The sequence below is a fragment of the Fukomys damarensis genome, unplaced genomic scaffold (genome assembly GCF_012274545.1).
Source record: "Fukomys damarensis isolate Sample0158 unplaced genomic scaffold, DMR_v1.0_HiC HiC_scaffold_7, whole genome shotgun sequence".
Taxonomy (NCBI): Eukaryota; Metazoa; Chordata; class Mammalia; order Rodentia; family Bathyergidae; genus Fukomys; species Fukomys damarensis.
In genome coordinates, this window is record NW_022900919.1 from 19,331,220 (window position 1) to 19,351,968 (window position 20,749).

Genomic DNA, 20,749 nt, shown 5'->3' on the forward strand with positions numbered 1-20,749 from the left:
AAACTAAGCTATTTGAAGATGATTATAAGAGAAATGTGAGCTGGAGTTGCCTGCCTCAAAAGCACAAGATCCTGAGTTCAATCCCTGGTACCAAAAAAAAAAAAAAAAAAAAAAAGAGAGAGAGAGAGAGAGAAATTTGCATAGGGTCTATATAAAAATAGAATGAAAGAAAAAGCAAGAAAGAAACACGAAACTAAATGGTACATTAAGAGCATACACAAGGGCCAGGGGTTTAGCTCAGTGGCACCTTGTCTGCCTCACAAGCGGGGGGGGGGCGGGGGCGCCCTCAGTTCAATCCCCAGTACCAGAAAAAAAAAAAAAAAAAAGCATACACTTAAAAGTGCTATGGAACAGTAAATTGTAACAAAATATTTTGTAAAATCAAAAATATAAAACCTTATGGGGAAAAAATAACCAAGACATATGTAAAGGTACAAGATCCCAATGATAAATGCAACTATATTATTTGCTTTAAATGTATCAATAAACTTAATATGGAAAAAAATATAAAATCTTATGAAAAGAGCTGTCTCTATGAAGTCAAAGCTCAAAGCAGAAATGCAAGTGCTTAAGGCAGGGATGGGGAGGCAAAAAAAGGAGAAAAGAAACAGCTCAGGGAAGAATGGAATGAAAAAACTTACAGAAGGTAAAACTGGAAAGAGCAAAAGCAAGAAGGGACCTCAAAAAACACAGTAAGAAACAACACAAGAACAATGGGAAAGGGAATGAGACAGAGTTAAAGGACAAGATGGCCAATGAAGTACGGAAGACAGCAGAGGCGCAGCCTGTGCACGAAAGAAATGAATAGGAAAAAACACGTAAAGATCTGTTATGAAAATCCCCAAAGCTGGTCATGGTGGCTCATGCCTTTAATCCCAGCTACTTGGGAGGCTGAGGTGCCAAGATGGCAAGTTTGAGGCCAGCCTATACCTGGTGATCCCCAGGTACAAAATAGTTACCACCACCACCACCATGTAAAGACAGAGTTCCAGGTTTCTAAATCACAAGAGGCCTGGGACCCACATACTGAAAGGCACATTGTATGCCAAGGGGCAGTCAGGGCAAGACACACCTAAGAAAGGATACCAAGGTGAAAAGATCAACAAAACACTTGAAAGAGGGACAACAGTGTAAAATTTTCCAAGGTATATGGTAGCAGAGGAGGAGCAATAGCCTACAACATTCTCAGGGAGACAAAATGTGAAGCAAAGAGTTGATATCCATTTGACTGTCAAACAAGAGTAAAGGCTGGGAGACATTGTTGCCAGTCCTTTTCTTGAGTAATCTACAAAAGGACAAACCTGGGGTGACTAGAAAGACAATAGAAAAAAAAGATTGGCAGCAAGTCTGAAGACACTCAGCATGAGGGCCAAGATTAAATGGGATCGGGAGATGGTGAGGGCTCCTTGCATCACCTCATCCACCGCTGCAGAACTCAGAAAGGTAAGTGGGAAGGAGGGAGGCAGACTGTGAACACTGATGTCCTCACATCATGACTGAGAACCCACAGACAGCATTGACAAGTGACAACTCAAGTAATAAAGATATATTTATTGTGACTTATCGTGACACCCCCACCCCCACCCCCAAAGTCCAAGCCTAGCATCATCGGCACAGTTTGTTTTTTTGAGACAGGGTAGGGTAGCCCAGGCTGGCCTGGAACTCATGGTGATCTTCTTGCCTCAGCCTCCTGAGTGCTGGGATTACAGGCATGCACTACCATGCCCAGCTTTTTTTTTCTTTAAATAAATGAAAATATGAAAGCCACCAATTAGGGCCAAGAAGATCTCTTCTGCTGGTTAGAGTTCGATGCTATTGCACAAAACTCACTCAGAGTACATCATCCACAACTGCTAGTGTCCCTGAAAAAGAACCCCAATGCCTGTGGAGCAGGAAGAACAGAAACCCTCCAGACTGTTGGGGCCCCTCCACCTCTAATCTGCTCATTGTCCTTCCTAAGCAGAAGTCAACTTCCTGTCCTTTTTAAGCTATTTGCCCTCCTGAAGTATTCACCTTAGTTTTCACAGAGCCATTCTCTCTTCCCACTCCTGCATTACCTGTGTATTAGTAAATTATATAATCACAACAACAGTACATGGGCACGAACAGATCTGCAAATACTACACCTCCCCTTTGGTAAGCACACTGACCCCACTGGTTAAAGTAGCCAAGGACGTGCAAACAGCTGTCCATGTGATCCTGCAAACTGGCTAAGACCTCTTCTGCTGGCTGAAAGGTGGGCCTGAAAGATGGTGTCGTTTCTTCTTTGTTTGTTTGTTTTTTGTCTTTTTGAGACAGGATCTCACTACATAGTTGAGACTGACCTGGAACTCACTATGTAGCCCAGGCTGGTCTCGAACTCACAGTGATCCTCCTGCCTCAGCCTCCCGAGTGCTGGGATTACAGGTGTGCACCACCATGCCCAGCTTCCACTGTATTTTTTTTTTTTTTAAACCCACATCTTCTTTATCCATTTGTTGGTTGATGGGCATCTGAGCCATTTCCAAGATTTAGCTATCACAGACTGTGCCACTATAAACATGGGTGTGCATACATCACTATGTTATAATGCTTTTAATTCTTTTGGGAAGATACCAAGAAGGGGAATACCTGGGTCAAATGGAACCTCTAGTTTTAGTTTTTTGAGGAGTCTCCACACTAGACATATTCAGAATTTATTCAAAAATGTCTGTTTAAACTGGGCACGGTGACACATGCCTGTAATCCCAGCACTCAGGAGGCTGAGGCAGGATGATTGCTTTGAGTTTGAGACCAGCCTGGGCTACATAGTGAGTTCCAGGTCAGTCTCAACTACATAATGAGATCCTGTCTCCAAAGAACCAAAAAAAAAAAAAAAAAAAAAAAAATTTAAAAGTTTAAACAAAGGTGCTATTGATTTCTTAGTTCTTGGCAAACCCAATGATGATATGATCTAGAAATAATCACAAACAGACGTTTCATCTGAACATGACGATTAAGATAATCAAAAAAGGATCAATAGGACAACCTGATATAAGGAGACGGCAATGGAACAAATACTTTGGGTAGTGAATCTGAATTTGTGTGTGTGTGTGTGTGTGTGTGTGGTCGTGGAGAATTGACTTTTTTTTTCCCGGTACAGGGGATCAAACTCAGGTCCTTATGCTTGCAAGGCAGGTGCCAGAACCACTGAACTAAATCCCTGGTCTGGTCGTGGGGAATTGAACAGGGCCTCATGATGCTAGGCGAGTGCTCTACCACCAAGCTATACCCCGAGCCCTGCATGTGAAATCTGAAAAGGTAAAATGTGAGGTGGAAGCTGATGTTTTCTAAGATTGAGATGTATAAGTTTATGACCACATTTCAACAAAAACAGTGAATGTTTGGTTTCTTTTAAATGTACTGCACTAAAAGACAAGCCTAGTGGCGCACACCTGTTACCCCAGCACTTGGGAGGCACAGGCAGGAGGACACTGTGAGTTCAAGGCTAGACTGGGTGACAAAGCGAATTCAGGGCCAGCTTGAACTACAAAGTGAGGCCCTGTCTCAAAAAACCAAACAAATTTAAAAAAAAAAGAAAGAAAGAAAAGACAAATTGCCATGAATCCCTCTCAAAATACTTACTTGGCTTTGAACACACTTATCCCATTACTCTTGTCACTTTCTGAACCAGTTCTGAAAGTCTTGTTTCATGAGTATCTTTAGTTGTACTATTGTGGCTACCTCAAAATCTTGATGATTCAAAACACTGACCTTTCTTGGTCATTTTGACTTTAGGGAAGGGCCAGAGGTCTTCAGGGGCTAGGTCCAGTGAGTAAGGTGGATGAGGAAACACCACAATGTATTTAAAAGAGCCTGCTTCACCATGCTTTCATCATAGCTTGTAAAGACACTAATAGAAGCGGACTTCCAGAACTGCTTCAGAAAATGGCAAGAATGATGACGGGATCAGTGTGTTTGAAGTGAAGGAGCATTGGGCCTTAGTACTAATCAGAATTTAATTATGAGATGGTCATTCCCCCACAATTATGTAGAATGGCTCTTGACAGAGAAAGCACCTCTCGAAATCAGAGCAGAGATTTGCAGCACTACTGAGTCTGGCTATTTGCTGCCCCAACCTGAAATACTTTCTCCTGATCCTTGACAATCCTGTTCAGCAGTTCTGTAAAAATCAGAAATAGTCTTCCATGTTGGAGGCACTAAAACCAAACAGTTGAGCCAACCAAACTCACAAAAAGCTAAGGAGGTAGGTCCCCTCTGGACTGTGTTAGCACCCTCCTCAGGGACATGAGAGACACAACTCGATGTGCTGTCATACTGCTCTTTCTCACCTTCTGCCTCTTCTCCTTGACTGCGTTCTCTGAAAGGCAGGTCCCCTGTCATTCTTCCCCCGTGCCCAGTGCTGGTGCCTGGGCTTGGCAAGTGGACAGGACAGGAACTGGCAGAATGGACAAAGGAGTGGAATCAAAAGTCCAGGTTCTAACACATGGCCTCCCAGTCTGGTACTACAAAATACGCTCTACTGCCTGGGACCTTTCCAGATAAAGGAGATTAACATGAGCCTGCTAGCTTCTAATAGACTAATAGAGCCCAAGAAGAAAAAGAAAGTGTCAGTCAGGGGCCAGGGATTTGGCTCAGTGGTTCTGCCGCCTGCCTCACAAGTGCAAGGGCCCAAGTTCAATCCCCAGTACCAAAAACAAACAAACAAACAAACAAAAAAACCCAAAACAAAAAACCGAAAGTGTCAGTTAAAGATACAAGTACACCTCTGGCACCTGCCTCTGAAACACTGGAGGTGGAGACAAGTCAGTCTCCAGGTGGGAGGATGCCAGGATCTTCAAGAGCTCCATCCTGAGCTACATTTCTCAGCAGCCACAAAAGTTCTGAATCTAATCCCACAGTAACAGAAACCATCCCTATCTTCTGGAGCCTGAATATTAACAAGCATGAGTAAAACACTGAAATTAGTCTTTTCCTCTGATAAGAAGTCTCCAAATCTTGAATTAGTCATGTTTCAGAAGCTTAAAGTATTAAAACTTATAACGCATTTTCCCATAAATAGAACATCAAGTTCTCAGGTAAGCAGCTCACAAAAGACAAGTGAAATCCCTAATGTTACTGAGGTGTGGTAGTACAAAGAAGCCCTGCAGCTACACCTAAATATAACTTATGCAGTTTCTACAACAGTTCTCCTTCAGGATGGCTGGGCCCCATCCAACAGAACTTCCTGGGCAGACAGGGGAAGAGGTGGGCTGTCAGTCACTCCACATCCCAGCCTTCATCACATCCAGGGTCTGCACTGGAGGACAAAGACCTGCTGTGCCACAAAACACAGGGCTCATTCCCCCAGTCAATCACTCTCTCTCATCCTTTTTCTTTTGTTTTTGTTTTTGATCTCACTATGTAGTTAACTGAGACTGACCTGGAACTCACTATGTAGCCCAGGCTGGTCTCAAACTCACAGCGGTCCTCCTGCCTCAGCCCCCCAAGTGCAGGGATTACAGACATGTGCCACCATGCCTGGGTCTCTCACCCTTCTTAAAATGATTGCGCTACTGCACAGAACACTAGCCACAGAGAAAAATGCAGGGTCATGGGAAGAGAGAAGAGATTCTTGGTAGATGGGTACTTTCTTATCTACACTGGAGGGTGTGGTGGCTGTTATGCAGCCAAAGAACAGGGGTGGACTCAGCAATAACAGGGGAAGAGAAAGCCACTTGAGAATCATCTTGACCCAAAGCCAGTCTCTAGTTCCCATATTTTCATATTAGAAAGAAATGAAAATGGGAGTGGTGACACATGCTTGTAATCCCAGGACTCTGGGAGGCTAAGGTAGGAGGATTACAAGTTCCAGCCCAGCCTGGGCAATTTAATGACTTGGCAAGATTCTGTCTCAACAAAAAAGAAAAAAAAAAAAAAAAGAAAGAAAGAAAAAGAAAAATCTTCCTCAAAGGGGAAGGGGATCAAGATATCAAAGGATCACTGGGCATCGTGGCACACGCCTGTAATCCCAGTACTCGGGAGGCTGAGGCAGGAGGATCACTATGAGTTTGAGACCAGCCTGGACGACATAGTGAGTTCCAAGTCAGTCTCAACTACATAGTGAGACCCTGTCTCAAAATACCAAAAAAAAAAAATCAAAGGATCAAGGGAGGCAGGAGGAAGAAAGGGACAGAGGATGAAAAAAGGAATTAAGATGTGTTATGTACATGTACCAACTCCACATTAGGAATGTAAACATTATATACTATAAACATGTATTAATTAAAAAATTAATCATTAAAAATTAAATGAATTTGCAAAGGTCTGGGAATGAAGCTCAGTAAAAAGGCCCTGGATTCAATTTTAAGCGTCCACACAAAAAAAAACAGGAGGCAGAAAAACACCCAGAGACCAGGTACATGTGCCCTTCCGTTATCTCCTTCCAAAGTCCAAGGTCCCAGCAGTGTTTTAAAACATGGGAAGCACTGGCTGACCTCATTCCTGTGGCCTAAAAATGAATGTCTGGTTATCAAACTCTCCACCAGTTGGCTAAGTGGCTGTGCAGGGAGGACTCAGAGAAGAACCAGGCACATTCGGCTCTACTAAGAGAGTGGCTTTCTAGCCAAGGAGACAAAACAGTGTGTGAAAGAGTTAAACATTAAATCACCATGATTTTTTCTTTTTTTTTTGTTACTGGAGATCAAACTTAGGACCTTGAGATTTTGAGGCAGGCTCTATGCCACTGAGCTAAATCCCTGCCCCATTCTGTTTGTGTTTTGAGATAGAGCCTCACTATGTAGTTCAGCTGGCCTTTAACTCACTATGAAGCCTGGGCTGGCCTCAAACTTCCTCTGATCTTCTGGCCTCAGCCTCTGGAGGCTGGGATTACAAATGTGCACCACCACGCACAGCTCCTCCATGGAGATTATTTTAATGGAAACCTCTTCTTTTTCTTTTTTTTTTTTTTTGGTACGGGGGATTGAACTCGTGACCTTGAGGTTGTGAGGTAGGCAGGGGCACCATGGAGCTAAATCCCCGGCCCACATAATACACTTTCAAAGGTTTCCGGGTGCTGGGGATTTAGCTCAGTGGTGCTGCCGCCTGCCTTGCAAGCCCAAGATCCCGAGTTTGATCTCCGGTACCAAAAATAAATAAATAAATAAGCCCCTTCCCCTTTAAAAAAAAGAAAAGAAAGTATATTACATATTCCCATGTCATCGAAAACAGCATATTCTGTTAGCTTTAGGTATTTTAGCACTCACTGTTATATCAATTGGTGGTTTGCACTGTAATCTGAGATGCATCCAGGGACTCTCAGGCAGAGTGGCTGGTCCTAAGCAGCTATGCTATTTGGAGTTCTTTCTCCTCACCTGCTATTAAAATCTCTTAAACCACGTTTATGATCTTCCTTGCCCTCCAGATTGGACATTTTAACTTTTCTCCACACATTATCTTCTTGTCATGAAGTTCCACAAGACAAAATCCCTAGCCCTCAACTTATTTCTTCATCTCTCTCTCTCATTCACATGATCATGCATTTTCAAGGAACAACGAATCAATCCAATGGAATCTCATCTCACAGAGGTGTAAGTCCTGTGTTCACAAAGTAAGATAAAAATTATACACGATCCCAAATACCTTAAATAGCATATACAGTCCAACACAGCTAATTCTTCCTCTAGCAATAGAAGTGACTGCTGCTTCAGATTTTCAGGTCTGTTTTTTGAGACAGAAACTCACTATGTAGTTCAGGCTGGCCTGGAACTCACTATGGCCTCAGCCTCTTGAGTACTGGGATTACTAGCTTGGCTAGTTTTTCATTTTTTTCTTTCAGCTGAGTACCAGACGATGCAGCTAGCTTGTTTAGGACCTGCATAGACTGAAGACTGGCTGTAAGTATCAGAACTCTTTTTAGCATCTTAAGATGCTTATGAGAGACACAGGGCAGGGGCTTGGCAACAGAAACAAAGAAGAGCAGATCCAAACCTCTCATCTCACACCAGCTCCAAGTGGACACTGAGTAGAATGAGGGTGTAATCATCCTACATTTAGAACTTCTCTCTTGCTTTTTTTTTTTTTTTTTCCTTTTTGGTACTGGGGATAAAATTCAGGACCCTGCACTTGACAGGCAGGCAGAGGAACCACTGAGCTAAAACCCCAGCCCTCTCTCGCTTTTTCAGATGGCTACAGCTAAATGAGTTAAATGTGTACACTGACCTACCGCACCAAGGAAATGTTAGTTCCAGGCACTCACTCATTTTCTTTTCTTTTCTTTTCTTTCTTTTTTGGTACCAGAACCTTGTACTTGGTGAGGGAGGTGGTGGAACCACTGAGCTAAATCCCCGGCCCTCACTCATTTTCATCTATGCAACAACATCTATTTTCAAATATGTTTAAAAATCACAGAATGTGAAGAGGTAGGAGAAGGAAGTGAAGATGAAATGTGGACTCTGTCCTTGGAGGTCTTGGAATCAAGAAAGGAAGATAAAACACATACAGAATTCATGATAATAAAAGGAAGGCTGTGATATGTGTGATGACCCAAGTTCAAAAGGCTGCGTTAGCTCAGAGGGGCAGGTGAAACTAACTGGTGGACAGAGGAGGCACACAGGGAGAGGGAACAGCAAGGCACCTAGCAACTCACAAACTGTTTTTCGTGTTCAGTAAAAGGAGCATCACTTAGTAGTATGCCGTTTAAGGATGAATAGTTGACTGTGGCAAAGTAAGTTCATTGCACATTATTACTTCCTTTTCTTAAAAACAAAACAAAAACCAACACATTTCTATTAGGAGTTAGAGTTCTCTGTGAATTTTGCTGGGTGGGGGTTCTGGGGATGAACCCAACTGGGCGTCCTGGGCAGTGTTCTACCATTGAGCCATACCCGTTTATTTGCTTAAAATGTGCTAGCGGGATCTTTTTTTTTTTTTTTTTTTGGCTTTTTGAGACAGGGTCTCACTATGTAGTTGAGACTGACCTGGAACTCACTAGGTAGCCCAGGCTGGTTTCAAACTCACAGCGATCCTCCTGCCTCAGAAATCCTGAGTGTTGGGATTACAGGCGTGCGCCACGACGCCCGGCTAATTAGGATTGAACACATCATCAGACTATGAGTAAGAACACAAGTAGTCTAGAGAACTATAACTCAGAGAAGGCTGTCTGAGGTCAATCCAAATTGGGTCTTGCTGGAAAGCTTGAAGGAGGAGAGAAGGCACCATACAGCAGCATGGGCAGAGGCAGCATGGGGAGTTGGCCGGGTGTAGATGGAAGGAAGAGAAGGTCTGCCGGCCTGAGGGGCTGTGCCTCAGTGCACAGCCTGATGGCTGCTGGTGAGGACCCTGACAGGGTGGGGGAAAGCATGTGGACTGCAGAGAAGATGGAGGGAGCTATGCTTTCTGTGGAAGGTCAGACTGTGTGAAGGAAGCTGGGGCAAAGGCTGAAGACAGCTGCTGTAGTGACAGAGCTGAGTACCCAGTATCTGCATTGGGTAATGGGAAGAAAAGGAAAGGCAGAGGTGGAATGAAGAAAAAAATGAGAGTGAGGCCATCTAGTGACTGCTTGGATGCAGAAGGCGTGGCAGGCACTTTGTGGAGCTTTCCCACTCTGAAGGCTCGGAAAGGAGGGGACAATCTGTAGACGACCTGTTTATCTGGCCTCCAGCTCAGACTTTGCCTTCCAGCAGCAGAGAGCAATATAACTACCTGCTGTGCTTAGCAATAAAGCCAAGAGGAAGGATGGCCTGTGCTGCCAGGGTCCTGGCCTAAAGGACCAATGAGAGACACAGGTGACGTGCACAAGGAACAGTCTGTTTCAGGTCAATCCCCACACTTCTCTGAGGTCCTCTGCAGTGGCCGTGATCTTACCGGTCTCCTCAGTCCTCCTCGTTTCCCCACTCACCTCCTGTTCCTTCTCTCCTGGCTCACTGAGATCCAGCTAGAATGGTGAACCTGCTCTCCCTCAAACACCGCAAACACTTTCCTGCCTTAAGGTCTTTGTCCCTGGTTTCCCCTCTTCTCCAGGGGACCACATAGCTCTCACTTTTCTTTCCTTCAGGTTGGATTTCAAATGCTATCTTACTGGACACCTTCCTACCTACACTACATAAAACATCCAGTCAGATCTACCAACCCTTACCTTGCTTCACTTATTTTCTCCCCTGTGCTTACTGCTGCCCAACAAATATTTGATTTTGTTTCCCTCTACTAGATGGAAGATTCATGAAGAGGGAATATTCATTAACTGTTTCCCTAGCACCTACGATGGGGGGAGGTTCCTCTATAAATTCAACAGTAACTGACTAACCAGTGTGCATAAGCAGACAGTCTGATCCCAGCTTCTCAGTGCTACGTGGTGGGAACAAACAGAACAACGAAGTACCGAAGCACCGTGTACAGGCCCTGTTCTAAGCACTTACGCACATTTAACCCTCACAGCCACCCCATGAGCCAGGTGCCATTACATGCGAGTTCCCAAAGCACAGTTTCTAAGTAGCAGAGGAGAAATTCAAGCCCAGATATTTGGGCTCTAAACCATGAGAATGAAGGAAAACATGACCTGTATTAGAAGCAAGGGCAAGAGCAGTCCAGACAGGTGCACCCCCATCAGTCTGGGGCAGGAGGGCAGAGCAAGGAGAAGCCCCCCAGGAATAACTTCCGTGAAGTAGGGAGGAACCATCAGTCTGGAGGGGCTGGGCAGGAGGTTCTGCTTTGGACACAGTGAGTGTGACGTGCAGAGGGTTTGGGTGGCAACTGAGGAGTCACCAGCAGACAGGTAAGTAAAATGAGGAGACTGTAAATTCCTGAGAATGTCTATAAGAAAAAGAACAGCGACTATTTAAGAGGTAAGAAGTCCCAAAGAACAGAGAAAAAGGTAGGGGGGAAAATACCAGATTAATGTGTGTTATGGAAATGAAGAACAAAATATTTTAAGAATGAAGAAATGGCATAATGGCGCAGGCCTATAATCCCAGCACTCAGAATGAGACAGGAGGACTACGGTGAGTTTGAGGCCAGCCTGAGCAACATAGTGAGTTCAAGGCCAGCCTGAACTACATAGCGATACTCTGTCTCAAAAAAAAAAAAAAAAGAATTAGGGCCAGAGATTTAGCTCAGTGGTTCTGCTGTCTGCCTCATAAGCACAAGGTCTCAAATTCGATCCCCGTACTAAAAAAAAAAAGAAAGAAAGAAAGAATGAGGGCAAGTCAAAACTGCTCCACTGAGCTGGGTGTGGTAGTGCAAACCTAGGATCTCAACTGAGGCCAGCCTGGGAAACTCAGGAAGATCCTTATAGACTGCTGGGAGCAGAGAACCCAGCTCAAAACCTGCACAGTGCCTTGCTTTCCAGCAGACTATTGAACTGGAACTTCCTGGTGGAAAAGTTTTCCCCCATTCTCTCAACGCATCTGGACACTTCCTCTCAAGCATGTCAGGAATTTTCTTTGTTCTGTTTTTTTTTTTTTTTTTTTTTTTTTCATTGAACTCAGGACCTTTTGCTTGTGAGGCAGGTGGAGGAACCACTGAGCTAAATCCCCAGCCCTCTCTGTTCTCAGTTTTATTACTTCTGTCTCCCCGACAAATGTAAATGGGATGTGGCTCTGTGTACTGAGTTTGCTGTCTAAAATATCTGATAACCAGAGAATTTGCTGGGCCCAAATGACGTGTGCTCTATGTAGCCAATGTAAAGTGCTTAACTCTGCAAGCCTGCCCCTCCTGAGAGTATAACTTACCCTGCTCAACCCCAAAGGGAGATCAGTCTCTTTATGAAGTCCCAGACTGACCGGCTGGGGTTAAGAATAAAACTGTAGGGGTCTGGGATTTAGCCCAGTGGTTCTGCCTCCTGCTTTGAAAGCACAACGTCCCAAGTTTGATCCCCAGTACCAAAACAAAAAAGAATAAAACTGTACACTTTGCCTCCAAAACTTCTGGGTGCGTCTCCCATTCTTCTGGACGACCTGTCTGTATGTCCTGGCTGACAGTTTGCCCCTACACTATGAGTACCTTGAGGGTAGAGAATTAGCATGAAAGACAAATCTTATCTTTACCTTCCCTCTTCACAGTGCCCTCAGTGAATGCTCCATAAAGGTTCATTGTTTGTCCGATAACCAGAGGGAAAAGGAGAAAGTGCTCTCCGTTGGCACCAGCACATCACCAGGGTCAGAGCCAAGGTAAAGCAATGGCTTGGTTAAAAGCTGTGGGAGGAAGAAGTCGTGTGCCTCTCAGATATGGGAGCAATTTATTCTGTTAGGGAAATGAAAACCCTTCAGTCACCTTAAATTCCTGTGGGAAGTATGTAAGATATAGAACCCCATCAGTCTGTTAGAGAAGGTGAAAAGCTACACAAGATGTCTGCCTAAAACACAACCACATTTCCTTCTTTTAAAACCATTCCAAAGCCGGGTGTGGTGGCACACACGTGTAATCCCAGCACTTAGGAGGCTGAGGCAGGAGGATGCTGTGAGTTTGAGACCAGTCTGGGCTACATAGTGAGTTCCAGGTCAATCTCCACTACATAGTGAGACCCTGTCTCAAAAAACAAACAAACAAAAAAAGACCATTCCTCAGCTGGGTGTGGTGGTACACCCCTGTAATCCTAGCACTAGGGAGGCTGAGGCAGGAGGATTATCGCGGGTTCAAGGCAAGCCTGGGCTACATAGTGAGTGCAAGGCCAGCCTGAGCTACAGAGAGAGACTGTGTCAAAATACTAAAAACAGGATCAGAAATGTTCCTCTATATTTTTCCAATAGTAAAATCTCTAAGTTCCTTTCTACAAAGTGTTACTGAATTAAATGTCAGCTTTCTCTCTAAAAGAACAAATGGAAAAACTGGCACTCGTTAGCAATATTTAGGATTCCAGGCTCTCCTTCCTCCTGTGCACATGGTAGGATGTGCTTTCCTAGCCCCGTGGGTGTGAGTCTGTGACTAGCGGTGAAATGTTTGCATGATGGGTAGTGTCACAGTAGCAGCCCAAGCTGATGGAGTAGCCTGGACCCGAGTGATACTGTGAGCAGAGACAACACAATGGCCACAAAGCATGAGAGAGAAACAAATCTTATTGTAAGCTATTGGAGTCTGGGAGCGATGTATCACTGGGTCTCTGTCTACTTGATACAAACATCAGCCTGGTAAAGGGCTCTCAGCTAGAGATCAAGAAGAGCAAGAACCATAGACTTGAATCTCAATTCCAGCCTTTTAGGGCACTTACAAAGGAGCAACCAACAGGTTACACAATTTACTTCGACTGCAATTCACACAAGCAATCTCACTGGCGATAAGCTCTGCTCTTGACTACAGTCTTGACAAACACTGGGTTTTACTGAAAAGGCTGGATATCAAACAGATAGCTCTGAAGGTTAAATTCTGCTGTTTTGTGTACACTATTACCTTCTGCTCTTTACTGGTAATAAGGATGACTAAACAAACTGAAGAGGCTCTCTATAGTTTCATGTGGGCCTCCAATGAGTGTATCTTGAAGCACACAAAGTTCAAGTTAAGAAAATGAGCTAAGTATGTGTACTGCAGAGACAGTTAAGTGTGGTCTGGAGCACTCTCAGCTTTTCTTTCTGTTTTTTTAAACAGATTATAGAAGTCTTGGAAATTTAAGAAATCATTCTTGCTAATATCTATCAGTTGTCCTGAAGGAATAAGAAATTGGCCTGTGAAACACAGTCCCTGGTCAACATGAAGGAGTGAAGATAACAGATGGATCTCCACTGGTCCCAGGGTATGACAATAAATTTCCCTGGCTGCTTAAGAAAAAAACCCAACCCTGGCACAAAAATCTATCAAGCATTAGCAGAGAAGGGATGGGGATAGGATGGGGCACAAGGCCCTGGCTCCTCTTCCATCTTAAGCACTTCTAGGAAAGAGAAGCAGATGACCAGGAATGGCCCACAGACCAACCAGCAGTATCTACAGGAACCAAAATTTAGAAAGTCCAGAGAATTGAGGCCTAACTGGCCCCCTCTGTGAGAACAAAGAAAGGCTGCACTCAGCAGTGACTGCACATTGCACATTGCAAGGGAAAACTTAAGATAACTGAGGTTGAGTTGTTAGCACACCAGAGTGTGTGATAATGGCTATTGGAAAGCAGACCGAATCTTGTGTTACTTTGGTTGCTTATACCTGTGTTTAGGTAAATAAAGGCAAGATGAGCCAGACAATAGGGGCTCCTCTGCCTACTAAAGTACCCACATGTTAAACTGACTCCATCTCTTTGTCATTCACCCTTGTCCACCCCCAGGTGAAGGAGAACAAAGGTGCAAATTTAGGTCTCAAAAGAAGGCCAGCTGGGTGGGTCAGCTACAGGTGGCACCCTAATGTGGGGTGCTTGCCTGCCGTCTAGGCCAGTGAAGGTGAACCTATGGCATTCAGCCAGCTGTTGTTATCACTGAAAGCTCTAAAAGGTTCACCATCACTAGTCTAGACTCTTCTTCATCTAAAGAGCACAAAGTATGTGTCTTTCAGTCTGCACTCCACCTCTGGAGACTGGCAATCAGGACAGTCGCTTCCAAGTCACTAGGGTGTGGAAGGCGTGAATGCACTTTGTTATCACTAAATCTGTTCTCAGAAGGGACACTTGCAAATGACCCATCATTACTGTTTGTGACCCTTGTATCTTAGCACTCACAAGTTCAATCTGAATGCTCAGCATTTTCTCCTTTCAGCAATATACTCAGCAGAGATTTTAATTCCATACTCTAGTTTTCTTTAGCTCAGACTCACCCAGAAAGATAGACTCCAACTATCTTGAGACTGTAGGTTGAAATCTATGAAGAGGACAATCCTGAGTAGCCCCTTGACACTGTTACTGAATTGTGGCTCTGATTACTGAATCTTTTTTTTTTTTTGAGACAGGGTCTAGCTATGCAGCTCCAGCTGACCTTAAACTCACTACATAGCCCAGGCTGGCCTCCAACTTGACAGCGAACTTCCTATCTCAGCCTCCTAAGTACTAGGATTATAGGTATGTGCCACCATGCCTGGCAGATTGCTAAATCCTGAAGCTCACTGAGTTCTAAAGACAGCTTTGCTGTGGAGACACTCAAATCAGAATGCTAACTCAATCACTCACATAGTTTTCTTTAAACACAACTCACTTTACCATAATTAACACCAACACTCAGTTCAGTCATAATATTAAACAAACTGTGTTCGGAGATTTTTCACAAGCTTGAAATGGCAGTGTGGAGCACTGATGGCCCCGGAAACTATGACATCAGACCTTACTTCAGCCTCCAAAAGTTTAAATTGTGAGCAAACTTATGACTTACAGTTCCAGGAACTTTTCAGTGACATTCACTTGAAAAATGTCCCACTCAGTATAAGACACCACACTAGATTCAGTGAGGGACACAAAACAAAGATAAGGGTTGTCCAATCAAGCAGGAAAACAGAAGCATAAAATTAAGGTCCCACAACGTTAGAAATAATACTATCTATGGTCCAAAGAAAGCAGATCAGCTGGGTGATGGGGACATAAGCTTCAGGGTGGCAGGATCTGAGCTGTACGGCAATGACAGATTCAGTTTGGAAAAGATGGGTAGAGTCCGAGTGCTCAGGCAGAGCACCAGGCAGGAGCTGCCAAGTGAGCCAGAATGGTCTATTCCAGCTGGCAAGAAGCTGTGGTACGTTAAGGCTGGGAAAGGATAGAGGCAAATAGAGACAGCCTTGAATGCCTGGCCAATTGGTCAAGGCTAGTCTGGGAAGCAGCTTAGGAAAAATTAACTCCATTGTGTAGAATCAACAAGGAAGAGAGAAAGGCATTAAAAAAACCTAGAAACATAATAATTAAAGGCAGCACCTGATCCATAAATGAAACTGGGATTTTATACGATATATGTCATATATCTATCTACACATATGTGATATCAATAATATGTGGCATACATGTAACATTTTATTATATATGATATACATATATGTCACCATTGGACAATTTTAAATATGAACTACATTGGAAAACAAACAGTATTCATTAATGTTAATTGCCTCAGTATATTATTTATCATGCATACAGGATTTTTTGTTTTGTTTTAAGACAGGGTGTCACTATATAGTCAGGCTGGCCTTGAATTTACTATGTAGCCCTGGCTGGTACTCTTAACTCATGGTGATCCTCCTGCCTCAGCCTCCTGAGTGCTGGGATTACAGGTGTACACCACCATGCACAGCAACATATAAGATTATACACAACATATTATGTGAGAATTACACACAAAATCTAAGGAGATGTCTGCTGAAGTATTTAGGGATGAAATTATAACATCTGCAACTTACTCTCAAAGTAGCTCAGGAGAAAAATGAAATATCTGAACAGAGAAAGAGATACCAGTAAGTGTTACCAAATTGTTGATAACTGGTAAATTCAAGAGCAAAAGCAGTATCTTTTTTATTTTATTTTATTTTTTGGTACCAGGGATCAAACTTGGGTCCTTGCACTTACAAGGCAGGCAGCAGAACCACTGAGCTAAATCCCCAGACCCGGAGCAAAAGCAAAGAAGGACCCTACAGGAAAATGGAACAGGTTTGGTGGCTGACTGGATGTCAGGAACAAGGAAGGAGGAGGAAGGTTCTGAGGGACACGACAGGAAAAGGGCAGCTCTACTGAGAAGAGCAGGTGCAGGGAGAAACAGCTTTCCAGGTCCCTGCTGCAGCCAGCTCTGGGAAAGAGGAGCATGAAGAAATATAGACGCTAGAATGGTATCAGAAGGCAGCTGGGAATACGGGATTAGGACGCTGACCCTACATCGGGACTAGACCCTCAGACTAAGTTGAGAATTCTTACAGATGACAGACAGGTCTATGAAAGTTAGGAGAGATGCCTGATAACACAACTCATGGGTACAGTGGAACAGCAGAAAAATCAGGTCAGTTCTATAAGAAAAAAACAAAAGTGGACAAAATGAAGGAAGCGGACTGCTACACAGTGATTAGCAACAGCAGAGCCTGTAGAAACATTAAAGATGATCAGAAATGGCTACTAGATTAGATTAGGAAATCATTCACACCAGAAGTGGTGACACACCCTATAATCCCAGCACTCTTGGAGATTGAGACAGTGGATCTCAAATTTAAACCTAGTCAGGGCAACCTGGTGCCTTAGTGAGACCCTGACTCAAAATTAATAAAAAAGGTATGCGGACATAGCTCAGTTGGAAGGTTCCAGGTTCAAGCCCTAGTACAGGGCGGGGGGAGCTGGGTATAAACCATTCCAGAAATTTACCTTGGATGAAATGATGGAAACAGAATTACATTTAAAGGGGCAATACACACATGAGAAGAACTGGATTCTCTGTAAGACTGGAGCAATCGATCGCAGGATTGACACATACAGAAGAATAAAGAAAGACGCTTCAAAAACCAGTTGAGGGCTGGGGATTTGGCTCAGTGGTTTTGCTGCCTGCCTCGTAAATGCAAGGGCCCAAGTTCAATTCCTGGTATAGAAAAAAAAAAGTTGAAAAAGCTAAATTATGGTGTAAAACCAGAGACAGAAAGAAGACTTTGCTCTAAAATAAAACAAACCTTCCTTTAAATGTGTGTGCGGGAAGTGAAGAATAAAAAAGCAGTGATAGCCAGGTGTGGTGGCACATGTCTGTAATCCCAGCACTCAGGAGGCTGAGGCAGGAGGATCACTGTGAGTTCAAGACCAGTCTGACCTACAAAGTTAGTTCCAGGTCAGTCTCAACTACATAGTGAGACACTGCCTCAAAAAACCAGGGGGAAAAAAAGGCAGTGATAAGAGGATATTAACAAAAACTATTTAGGAGGCTGGAAAAGAAGTCACGAGATTTGAAATAAACAGCTTGCCAGAGCAGCAGGAATTTGTTGGTATCTGGTCTCTTCCCTAGGCCTGCTGTTCTAGCCACACACCCACAAGGTGAACAACCCAGGACAGCTGGGGCGGGGGCTGATGGGAATTTCCCAATTCAGGGAGAGTCTGAAAGCAAGACAGAACTCTGATCTGATATTCTTATAGTTTATGACTGGTCTTCTGCCTATATACATAAAAGAAAACAAAACCAAAACCCTGTGTCTCTTATCAATAGAAGATACCTGAATTAGCAGCTACTTTACATAAGGGCAGAGAAAAGCCTAAAATTGTACCCAGAGGAAGTCACCTGCAGCAAACACCTTCAGATATTCCACAAGTGGCTAGGGCAGGACTGGCTCCTTCATCATCACTTCAAACCCCAGGTGACACGAACAGTCATTTCCCAACACTGTGTGAACAACTTTAAAGTATTGTGGGGTCTCACTACATAGCCCAACCCAACCCTAAACTTGCTATGTTGCCCAACTTGGTCTTGAACTCAAAATCCCCGCCTCACCCTGAGTGCTGGAATTACAGGCATCCATCACCACACCTGACTAAAAATAGTTTTACAAAGTATAAAAAAATCTGCAGCAGCAGCAAAATACTTTATAGTACCTATGTGAAGATAAGATACATAAGGAAGAGCAACATTTTTATGGCCTTTTATTTCTTCTTAAAGCTATGCCCAATAATAAACAGAGGACTTTTGAGCTATGACCAGCCTGACATACGAACAACTTGGAATTTTAGCTTTAACTTACAACCAAGGTCTTGAGTCACAACCAAAATGCCAGCTGCTTATGCTTCCAGATGGTCTCAGGTACAGAGTTCTGGAAGGAAGATTACATCTTTTCCTGTATGGGGTTAACTGAGAAATCCTGGGCCAATGTCTCTCTAAGAATACTGAATCTGCCTGGAAGAAAGTGTAGCTTAAAATTATACAGGACAGAGACCTTGAAGGCAATTAACCAATTTGAGTTATAACCAGCCTTTGGAATGAACTGAGTTCATAAGACAAGGGTCCACTGCTGGAACTGGAATTTACTGCCCCAGCAGACATCTGCATAGATACTTACAAAGTAGTGTGAGAATGAGGCAAAAAATCATGATTACCTCAGGAGAAGAAGAAAAAGCTTTTGATAAATTTTAACATCCTTTCATGATTAAAAACCCTTATGCTGGATATGGTGGTGCATGCCTACAATCCCAGCACTCGGGAGGCTGAAGTAGTAGGATGTCTACTTCAAAGCCAGCCTGGGGTACACAGTGAGTTCAAGGCCAGCCTAAACTACTTAGAGAGACCCTGCCTCAAAAAAAACAAAAAACAAAACAAAACAAATACAACGCCTTATCCACCAGGAATAGAAAGAAGAAATTTCCTCACCCTAATAAAGAAAACAACCTCTAGCAAACACTGCACTTCATAGGAAGGGTTGGAAGCCCTGGAAACTAGGAATGAGACCTGCTGCCCACCCTCCACCCCCTTGCTTACATTGGACACACACTGGAGACTCTGGTCAGCGGAGAAGGCAAAACAGACACAAAAGTGTGAGGTTTGGAACAAACTGAGCAAAATGTCTACACATCGAATATGAAAATCAGTCCATTTAACACAACTATGGGAGGATGTGTCCATTCTTCCACGACTTCAAAACAATGAAAAAAGGGAGATTTGTGCACTGGCTCTTATGTCACAAACACTGACATTTTATTAGCTACATTTACACAGCTACCCCTAAGGCAGGGATAAGTAATTCCACTGTGTGTCCTGAAAGGGAAAGAAATGGAAATAACTTGGTCAACAGTACTGAGATTATCATACCAAGAACATCAACTTTTGGTCAGGATATGGGGCGATAAGAATGCTCATCCCAAATATAAATTGATATAAGCACAATGGAAAGGCCACTCACAACAAAATGGATAAATTTCACAAACAATACCAAGCAAAGAAGGTAAAGAACAATAAGGCCTATCACCCTTGTTTCCTGCTACAGAGGGGAAGCCAATTTGAACAACAGAAGTCACAGGGTAGCAGCACCTTTAACAACTGCACAAACCAACTCTGGTTCCTGTAAAGAGGAGGAGACAGGACATGGCTGCATCCACATAAAAGGGAAAGTGATACTTCAAGAGTTTCAGGGAGCCCTGGACTCCTCATGAGACCCTGTGATGGTCCTGAGTTCAGTATCTACAGAGGGGAAAGGAATCTGTGATTCTCCTGTGCCTAGCTGCTGCTGGAGCCCACAGCCAAACCAGTGCTGGGAGAAAAGGGCATTCCTTTCCATCAGCCAAACAGGAGTGCACTGCCTGGTAGTCACTGTGACTGAAGACCCTGCTGGAAAATGGCAATAAAGTCCTCTACTACAACACACCTGAGACACTGAGCCACTTTGTCATGATAAAAACAGATGATTAGGGAAGGAGGGGGTGAAAGGAGGGCAGGGACAAGGGGAAAAAATGAGAAACAAGACCTGTCATGTAAAGGTACAAGATCCCAATGATGAATGTAACTGTACTGTATACCTAAAATGTGCCAATAAACTCAACGAGGAAAAACAAACAAACAAACAAACAAACAAAAATAACCACAGATGATTAAAGATCACTTCCTCATAGTGAGCAGCAGTCTCCTAAAAAGCCTATCTCTTTCCAAAGGCCATGACAGCAAGCAGCAGAGTCACCAGTGAACACTACTGTGTCACAATGCACCCTCTTGGATTAAAAAAAAAAAAACTGCTCCCATCTCCTCTCTGGCTATCTCCTGTGCTGAATTTGGCACACAAGGACACAGGCTCTAGCAAAACAAACCTGAGAACACTACTTGGGACCATTTCAATTCTGCCTCTCAGGCCGGAAATTTAGCTCAGTGGCACCGTACCTGTCTCACAAGTGCAAGGCCCTGAGTTTGATCCCTGGTACCAAAAAAAAAAAAAAAAATCAATCTGCCTCTGAGTATGCTTCCCTACAGTGGCACCT

At 43.7% G+C, this 20,749-nt stretch overlaps 1 protein-coding gene across 2 annotated transcripts in view; it reads right to left on the reverse strand.

Moving 5' to 3' along the window:
• The window catches only part of LOC104860070 (AP-3 complex subunit sigma-2), a 53,304-nt gene that overhangs the window by 7,949 nt on the left and 24,606 nt on the right, over window positions 1–20,749 (reverse strand). The window lies entirely within an intron of this gene.